The sequence below is a fragment of the Heptranchias perlo genome, chromosome 20 (assembly GCF_035084215.1).
Source record: "Heptranchias perlo isolate sHepPer1 chromosome 20, sHepPer1.hap1, whole genome shotgun sequence".
NCBI lineage: Eukaryota > Metazoa > Chordata > Chondrichthyes > Hexanchiformes > Hexanchidae > Heptranchias > Heptranchias perlo.
Window position 1 is genome coordinate 27,381,661 of NC_090344.1, and position 9,706 is coordinate 27,391,366.

The 9,706-nt window shown below is 43.6% G+C and overlaps 2 non-coding genes across 2 annotated transcripts; both read left to right on the top strand.

The window, feature by feature from the left end:
* The first annotated feature begins 648 nt into the window (after positions 1 to 648).
* On the top strand, positions 649 to 721 carry trnav-aac (transfer RNA valine (anticodon AAC)). Its single transcript has one exon. It is a non-coding gene; the product is annotated as a tRNA-Val (tRNA).
* A 5,519-nt stretch (positions 722 to 6,240) lies between these two features.
* Positions 6,241 to 6,314, top strand: trnat-ugu (transfer RNA threonine (anticodon UGU)). Its single transcript has one exon. It is a non-coding gene; the product is annotated as a tRNA-Thr (tRNA).
* Positions 6,315 to 9,706: the final 3,392 nt, after the last annotated feature.

Below are 9,706 nucleotides of genomic sequence, written 5' to 3' on the forward strand. Positions count from 1 at the left end.
GTAAACAATTTTGTAGAAGTTAATTCCCTGAACGGGAAAGGGACCCGTCTCCCACACTGAGAGCATTTGCAGACGGCAGCTATCTTCTGAGGGTTTCCTATAACAACGTCTGCGGCAGAGTTTCTGTAGTGTAGTGGTTATCACATTCGCCGACGACGTGAATGGTCCCCGGTATGAAACCGGGCAGAAACATTTTTGGGCCGCCCCCTCTGCCTCCATGAGTCGATATCCTTTCTGGTCCCTAATCAGAGTCGGGTTCTCACGACCCGTTTAATATTTACATCCATGTGGAAGACTTTTGGATTGCCTTTTATGTTGGCCGCCAATCTATTCTCATACCCTCTCTTTGCCCCTCTTATTTCCACTTTCAGTTCCCCTCTGAACTTTCAGTATTCTGCCTGGTGAATGAATTAAAAAAAAAGTTAGAATTTCCGTCAGCCTGAAACAGAAAGTTATGAGTTGATTAATGACGATTTGAACAACTATTCGTCTTTTTTCAGAGTATAATGAGTATTGCGAAATGAATACAGTAAACTATTTTGTAGAAGTTAATTCCCTGAACGGGAAAGGGACCCGTCTCCCACACTGAGAGCATTTGCAGTCGGCAGCTATCTTCTGAGGGTTTCCAAAAGCAAGGTGCGCAGCAGAGTTTCTGTAGTGTCGTGGTTATCACGTTCACTTAACACGCGAACGGTCCCCGGTTCAAAACCGGGCAGAAACATTTTGAAAAAGTTACCCACTCATAATCAATACGTCTGAAAAAAAGCAAGAATTCAGTCTGTGGTTCAATGTGAATAAAATACCACACCTCACAGAAACTATATATTTTCCATTCTCTGTATAGTTCAATACACATTCAAACACTACACATGAACAGACAGTGTCTCGCCCTCATTCACGTTTCATGCCCCGACTGTGCAGGAAGCCCCACTCAAAGCTGCACATTGCGATTGTTTTCAGTTGATTTGTGAGAGGTCATTAAAGGATCCTGCAGCGCTGCCTCGGTTTATAAATACAGTTATAAACAGCATTGCAGCCGCGGCAACAAACAGATCAGTTTTTCGATGTTCGATGTTCCCCAGTTCCCGCACTGAGTGAAGCCACGAGAGCAACAACACTCAGGCCGCCTGTCCGGCCCCGCTCTCTCCAATCACACGTTGCTGGCGGGAAGCTGCAATTGCCGCTTCAGGTAGCGCATTACTGCCCATCCCTGGGAAACAAGATAACACCGAAGCTTTGACAACACATCACAGGCATCGTCTGTCCCGTAGTTGTTGCTCCGCAGCGAAGACAGAACTTGCCAGCTGTTTCAAAATTTACAACCAGAACACTGGATCCTCAGATCACTACCCGTTTTAAAAGTTTGTTGCTCTACCAACTGAGCAACGCGGGCTCGCAATTTGTTGAGTCCCTATCGTACATATTCAATGTAGGACTCTGAATTATCCATCGTCGATGTCGAAATTGGGTGAGGATCCATGTTATAAAATTGTCAGCAACGTGTTGAGGAGAATCCTTGTTTCTGTTGAACATGATGTGAGAAACATGGACAGTGAACTCGCGAGTTTACAATTCTCGTGTTTGTGCCAAATAAGAACATAAGAACATAAGAAATAGGAGCAGGAGTAGGCCAATCGGCCCCTCGAGCCTGCTCCGCCATTCAATAAGATCATGGCTGATCGGATCCTAACCTCAAATCTAAATTCATGTCCAATTTCCTGCCCGCTCCCGGTAACCACGAATTCCCTTTACTTCCAGGAAACTATCTATTTCTGTTATAAATTTATTTCATGATGTTGCTATTATTTAACAATATCTTGTCATTCGTTAGCAGCAATTAAAATAACACTTTACATCGTGGCTCAAAAGCTAAACTTGTCCCACACGGCAGCTGGAAAAGGCCTCTCGACCTTTCAGCGTATGAACATCTGCAAGCTGAATAATTTCAACCGTTACACAGTGACACCAGGGAGAATATTTCCATTCCAGATTTTCCCCACACGAAACTTCCAACTGATGAATATCCGCTAAACGAAAAGAAGAAATGTATGTTTAGTTCTTTGGATTGAAAGTTCTCGTACCGGCCCCTTTGCCATATCAGCTGCCGCTAAAAGCCCCCTCTCCCCCTATAAACAAGTAAACTCACACCTGCTATTGCAAGACGGTCGGTTCACATGGGAACACTAAGAAGTAGATGCGTTATGCAACATACCAGTTGTACCTTGAACTCAAAATGTTCGATTGTTCCAGATGAGGCTCAAATTCACAACCTGGGCATTTCTGGAGTTCATAAAAGTACCGCACGCTGAGCGCTTGCGCCACAAGAGCAGCGCACAATCGGTTCTATCAGTGCTCCCGTCAAACAGCTTCATTTTCCGTCTCTGAATTATCGCTTTGTGATCTTTCTCCGATTTCTCCAAGAAGCCTCCAATCAAGATGCGCTTCGATAAATATCCGCAGTGAACTTTAAAAGCCCTGGAATCTGAAACAAAACCCCAGAAGATAAGAACTTTTATTGATCTTATTATTAACTAAAGGACAACTTTTGATGGTGCTTTAAGGAGGATTTGGATAAAGTGTGAAATGAAACTGAGAAACTCTCTCTGGGCTGTCGTTGATTGAAGAGATGGGCGTTATTTCATTTAAAAACCGAGGCTCGGAACTTTCTGATGGAGAATTGTGACAGAAGATTGTGGTTAGTGGCAGCTACCGGGGAGATCGAGAGCAGAGGGAGAAAAGTCAAAGTCACAGCTGTGACAGCTCAAGTGCTCTGCTTATCTGTAATATTTAAAAAAGTAATGTACAGTACAGGGAAAACCGATTTGGTATCGGTTCTCAAAAATACTAAAGGATACAGGTTCAAAAGCGGATTTGTGAAGAGGGAACGGATTTAAACGCCAGACCGAAATCATTCCCCATGAATCTGAAGCGTCTTGAGAAAAACGGCAGCGCGAACTGTGATGTTCGTGTCATCACTTCAAAGACCCTCCAATTACCGACAGTATCTTTGAACGAGTTGTGCAGCAAAACCGTGAGTGAAGCCGCTTTGCATTTGTCAAACGTGTAGGTGACGATATTGGCGTTAATAAGGGTCGATTTCAATTATTTGAAATCTCACCATACCTCTTGACCCGAAAATCGACGATAAAATCGTGTTTTTCCTGTAGGTCGTGAATTGAAGGGAAAGCCGCATCAAACAGATCAGAGAAATGAAGAGCAGAAAATGTGGATGATATTTGCACCAGTGAAAATCCCTGTTTTTCGGAAGACTCTGTCCCCAATGGTAGAGAGGATTGATATTTCGAGCTGTTATTCACCAGCCTAAACTTCAGTAATTTCCTGTTTGCTGACAATGAGATGAGACGAAATGAACAGGTCTAACGAGCCGGTCTGTAACACAGGACAATGATTCAGTGCAGCTCGTTACCCAGTCACTGGGCTCCGTTATAGCCGCTCCTGTCAGTCACACACAAAGATAAATAGTAAATCGGAAACAGAAAGAGTTAATATATAACACTTAACATCAATCACCATTTTTTCCCTCTTCCCGACTTTTAAAACAATCTGTTTCACAGTTTGTCAAACCCAAAACAGCCTCTGGTATTTGCTGATCGAGAATTTCAGTGGAAATTGGGACCGTCACTTAGTATCGGAACAAATATACCTGCTTAGGTTTCCGGGTTGTTACTGGTTTATTTATATCAGTGAGTGACTGGTTTTAAACTAGGTGAGGATCTAAACCTGAGGTAAGAGCCTGGGATAGACAAGAGATTCTACAATGTATCAAGTTAAATTACACTGATTCCACCAACACTGCACATCACATCCCTTAAACATTGTTACCTTTTACTATGTAAAACTGGTGTGGATGGAAATGGGAAATCAATGAAAAAACCTTCATTGTATCCAACTTATTATTATTATACAAACAATGCACAGCCTATTCCATAAAACAGATTCAATGCAAAACCAGTCGCCAGTTCCAGAGCCGCTGTGCCGGTTATGTGATTTGCATCCGATTCTGACTGACGCGCTCCCGTCCACAGTAAACGGATGGGGCCGGATCCACAAGAGAAAAATGAGGACCGACCTCCGCATAACCTGTCTTCATAATTTAACCATTTTAGCCCCAGTATCATTCTGGTCATTCTGCGCTGCACCCAATCCAAGGCCAATATTTCCTTCCTGAGATGTGGTGCCCAGAGCTGAATGCAGTACTTTAAATGGGGTCTCAGCAGAGAATCCTATCTGTAACATTCTCCCCCCCGCCCCCTTGAAAACCAGCTCCCTTGAGGTAAAGGCCAACATCCCATGAGACATTAAAATTAATTTTTCTACCATTCCACTGGCTTTTAGCGATTTCTGTACTTAGACCTCCAAATCTCTCTGCTCCTCCACAGTTCCTAACTTCTCACCATTTAGAAAATATTCGGATCTGTCTTGCTTCAGTCCAAAGTAGATGAGCTCACACTTCTCCATATTGAAAGTTTGAACAGACTGGGGCTCTTCTGTATAGAAAAGAGAAGGCTGAGGGGTGACCTGATATAGGTCTTCAAGATTATGCAAGGGTTTGATAGGTTGGACGTAGATAAGGTGTGTGCATTTCTGGAGGTGGGGACTCCAAATCATTGAGGCAATGAATATAAGGTAGTCACTATTTAATTCAACATGTCATTCAAGAGCAACTCATTTACCCAGAGAGTGGTTAGAATGTGCAATTCGCTCCCACAAGGAGTAGTTTAGGCGAATAACATGGATTCGTTTACAGCGAAGCTAGAAAAACAATGGAGGAGAAAGGAATATAAGGGTTTGCTCATTGGGTTAGATGAAGAGGGTTTGGCGGAGGCTTGTCTGCAGCATAAACACCGGCATAATCTAGTTGGGCCGAATTGCCTGTTTCCGTGATGTACATTCTATGTAATTCTATGTAACTCCATCTGCCACAGTTTTGCCAACTCACTTAATTTATCAATTCCACTTGACAACTTTATGCTTCCATCTACACGACTCACTGTGACACCTATCTTGGTGTCAGCGACACAAGTGGACATACGGCTCTCTATTCCTTCGTCGACGGCATTTATATGCGGTGTCTCTGTCTCCCACCTTCTAACCAACTCCCTACCATTTCATTAGGTTGCCTTAAATTCTACGCACCGTCATTGTCGTTAACAGTCTCTTATATGGTACCTTACCGAATACCTCTGGAAGTCAATATCATTTAACAACCATGGACACTCCATTATCTACCACGTTAGTTACATCTTCGTAAAGTTCAATTAGTTTTGTTTAGACTTGACTTACCCTTTACAAATCCATGCTGGCTCTCGCTGATCAATTCATGTTCATCCAAGTGCTCAATCTTTCTTTCCCTAACAACGGATACTGGCAACTTCCCCACAACGGATGTCAGACTAATGGGTCTATAATTTCCAACATAATTTCTGCTACTCTTCCCAAATAATGGAGTGACATTGAAATTGTTTCCATCAAAGGAACAATTCCTGAATCAAGAGAGTTTGAATAATCATGACTAAAGCATGTACAATTTACTCACCTATTCCTCTCAGTCCCCTGGGATGGTAACCGTCAGGTCCTGGAGATTTGTCTATCTTTAATCGTATTATTTTCTCCATTGCCATTATTTTACTTATACTGAATGCCCTTGATTTATTTACAGTTTTCCTCATATCTCTGATATGTCAGCCTCATTTGTTTCTGTGAAGAACGAAGCAAAGTAAATATTTAGCAACTCTACATTTCATGATTTTCAATTACAATATCACCTCCATCTGTCTTTAAGCGGCCCACATTACTCTAAGTCTCCCTTCTTTCACTTAATATACTGGTAAAAATCTTGACTGTTATCCTCATTTTCCCGAACAGGTTTTTCTCCTTTTCCCTGTTTGGACCTCTTACGGTTTTTTTATTTTCAGCACCAAAATAAACAATACTTTGCTGTAAAGTTCGTCTCAATAGTTCTTCACTTTCAGAGCGAGAATTGTCTAAACCGGTAATCTATTTAATGTAACAAACATAAGTACACGTAAACATCCGTGTATCAACGCACTGATGGACACACAAAGAAAAAACACAACGAGATTTGCAGGCAGCATCGGGATGCACAGGTGAACGGACAAGCGAAACAGACAAAGATGAAACGGTCTGAACCCCAAACAGACAGTGACCTATCGCTGATAGATATTAGTGAGAGGAGGTGGGGCTCAGCTATAATGAATGGGCGCTGTGGCTTAGTTGGTTAAAGCATCTGTCTTGTAAACAGAAAATCCTGGGTTCAACTCACAGCAGTGCCTTGCATACCTAATTATGCTTACCTAATTTGTGGAATTAAGCAACAAAATAACTCAGGTTTGAGGAGGAAATGGATATCAGATTGACTCTTCGAAAACGCCCTTTCATTGCACAGACAGACCTCTCATTGAATGTGTCTGCAACGGGTGAACTGAAACACTTGTTGTTGGGGTCAGGGTCCAATTCACGACTTTTGGTTCAAACCCGGAAGTAGTTCTAATTTGGACCGAGACTTGTGATCTTCACCTGCGGTGAAAATTTTTGCAAAGAGGAAAATGAAGTCCCCAGATCACTCCACCTGAATCTCCCGACCCCGATTAAATATATCCCAGGCTGTTAACAGAAGCAAGGAAGGAAATAACGGAGGCTCTGACCAGAATTTTCCAATGCTCCCTGTTTGTAGGTGATATGCCGAAGGATTGGAGGACTGCTAAAGTTGTCCTGTTGTATAAAAATGGAGGAAAGGATAGATCAAGTAATTACAGGCCAGTCAGCCTAACCTCGGTCAGGCTGAAGGTATTCTATTAAATCTACTCTTCACTTCCTCCACGGCCAACACAGGGAGGAGGGGACTCTTGACTGACAAGCCTCAGCTCTATCAGGAGAGGGAGACTGACCCACGCTCTCTCTTGCTTCTGGGATGTGCCACTTTTGAAAAAAAAAAGGTGAATTTCTCTATATCTTTAAACGCTCTGTCTCACTGCACATGATTTAAAGTGTATTGTAGGACGCTGTGAGTGTCTCTGTACCTGTAAACTCTCTGACTCACTGCACGGATGTTTAATGTGTACTGTAGGATAGTATGTAAGTATCTCTGTATCTGTAAACTCTCTGTCTCTCTGCACAGGTATTGAAAGTGTATTTTAGGATGGTGTGTGTGTCTTTATACCTTTAAACTCTCTGTTTCTCTGCACAGCATTGACAGTGTATTGTTGGATGGTGTGTGTGTCTTTATGCCCTTAAACTCTCTGTCTCTCTGCACAGCATTGACAGTGTATTGTAGGATGGTGTGAATGGGATGAGGCTCTGTGGGGCGAAGTGCAGCCGATTGGGAGCAGCGCCCGTTTGCGGGCTGAGCATTGCACGCTTGATTTTCTCTCTCCCTTCTATCTTTCTTTCTCTCTTTCTTTCTTTCACCTCCCTCTCTCCCATTCTTTCTTTCACTCTCTTTTCATTCCTCTTATTTCGTTCTTTGTCTTTCTGCCCCAGCACCTATGTCTGTATCCTGTTTTTGTTCTCTCATGTGTCTCTGTTGGATGATCCAAAATTCAGACCCGCCGCTTCTTCCAGCTTTTCCTTCCTTCCACGATCATGGTCTATTTCATTGAGACTTTACTGCGGCCTTGCCTATTCTAACACTCACTTTCACATTCTTACGCCTTTAAGTTTGCACTCTTTCGACCGCTGTTTCTCGGGGGCACATATCCCATTTGCATCAATGTTCATTTGTGCCTTGAAACTAGTCGATACATTTCGATCTGCTCCAGAGACAAGCTCGAAGAAAGCAGGGCTGGCATTCGGAAGGACAGCGCATAACTTTCCCTGAAATTTCCATGGGGTGTCTTGTGACACGGGGGATGTTAACTGAAGAACTGGGTTTTGTTTCCATGGTCGTTGGCGCTTTTCCCCGAGCAGTTGATCTGCGGGAGAGACGGGCGGCGGTACATAGCTGCGAATGACGGCTGAAAGGTGCACTTTTGGCAATCTGGGCGGTGCAGGAAAGTCGGACATGTTCCGCTTGATCTTAATAGGTCTGTGAAATGTCCGATTGAAAAACAATGAGGAGAAATGAGAAGAGCGGGAATGGTGAAAAGGTGTCGATTACAGGAGGTTGGCCGTGAGCGAAAGGTCCTTTGAATGTCGGGCGCGGAGGGGATTTTGTTCGGAAACGGGAGACTTTGAGCGCACGGGGAAAGTGAAGTGCGAGCTGCGTCCTTGGGTCAAATTGGGTGTTTTCAGGAAAACAGCCATTGTGAAATCACAAAAATGAAAACAGAAAATGCTGGAAACGCTGAGCAGGTCAGGCAGCACCTGTGGCGAAAGAACCAGAGGAAACGTTTCAGCTCTATGACCTTTATCATCCGATCTGAATAGCTTACCATATGCGTGAGTAACTGCGCTGTCCAAAATGCTGGCTTCCATCTCTGAATTATGTGGGTTCGAGTCTCATTGCAGCCAGAATTTGTCGACCCTTCCATTTTGGCCACCTCACCAAAATCCCTTCTTTAATACAAGTGCTTTTCCGCATTGCTGGTTGACACCTTTTTGCACAATTCAGCAAAGTCTGGATTGCCACCCAACTGTTTCTTAGACGGAGGTGTTGGGACTGGAAGGGGTGATCTCGGCCAAGTATCAATCAATGTACACAATGGCGCCCTGGTGAACCGAGTACCTCTTATAGTCAGTATAATATAAAAGATATGCACCATAATTATGAATTTCTTCTTTGCATCACACTAGGATTTATTATCAGGGAATGAACATGAACAGGTCGATTTACGCCACGCTCCGGTCGCTTCGCATCGCCTCCCTCAAATAGAATGAAATCATAGAAAGGTCACAGCACGAAAAGAGGCCATTCGGCACATCGAGTCCGTGCCGGCTCTCTGCAAGTGCAATCCAGACAGACCCACTCCCCCACCCTTTCCCTGTAGCCCTGTATTCTCTTTCGTTTCACATACTTATCCAGTTCTTTATTGAAGGCCATGAATGAATCTGCCTCCACCACCCCCTAGGGCGGTGTGTTCCAGATCCTAAACACTCGCTGTGCAGAAAATATTTTCCTCATGTCACCTTTGGTTCTTTTGCCAAACACCTTAAATCCATGTTCTCTGCTCCTTGAACCTTCCGCCAATAGGAACAGTTTCTCTCTATCTGCTCTGTCTGGATTGTTCATGATTTTGAATACCTCTATCAGATCTCTTCGTAACCGTCTCTGTTCCAAGCAGAACAATCCCAGCTTCTCCAATCCATCCACGAAACTTATGCCCCTCATCCCTGGAATCATTACAGTACATCTCTTCTGTGGGGATTCGTTATTAACATCGCCGAATCCCCCACCATCAACATACTAGTGGTCACCATTAACCAGAAATTTAACTGGATCAGCTACATCAATATTGTGGCGACAAGAGCAGGCCAGAGGCTGGATATTATGCGCCAAGTGACTCACCTTCTAACTCCCTAAAGCAGTTCAACCATCTGCAAGGCGCAAGTTGAGTGAGTTGGAAGACTCATGTGATGGCCATCGACCTGAAACGTTAACTCTGTTTCTATGTCTAAAGATTCTGCCTGACATGCCGAGGATGCACACATTTACAGTTTTTATTTCAGATTGGCAACATAGCCAGAATTTTCATTTTGAATAAAGGGGGTTTCGCATGTTTCCGCATGC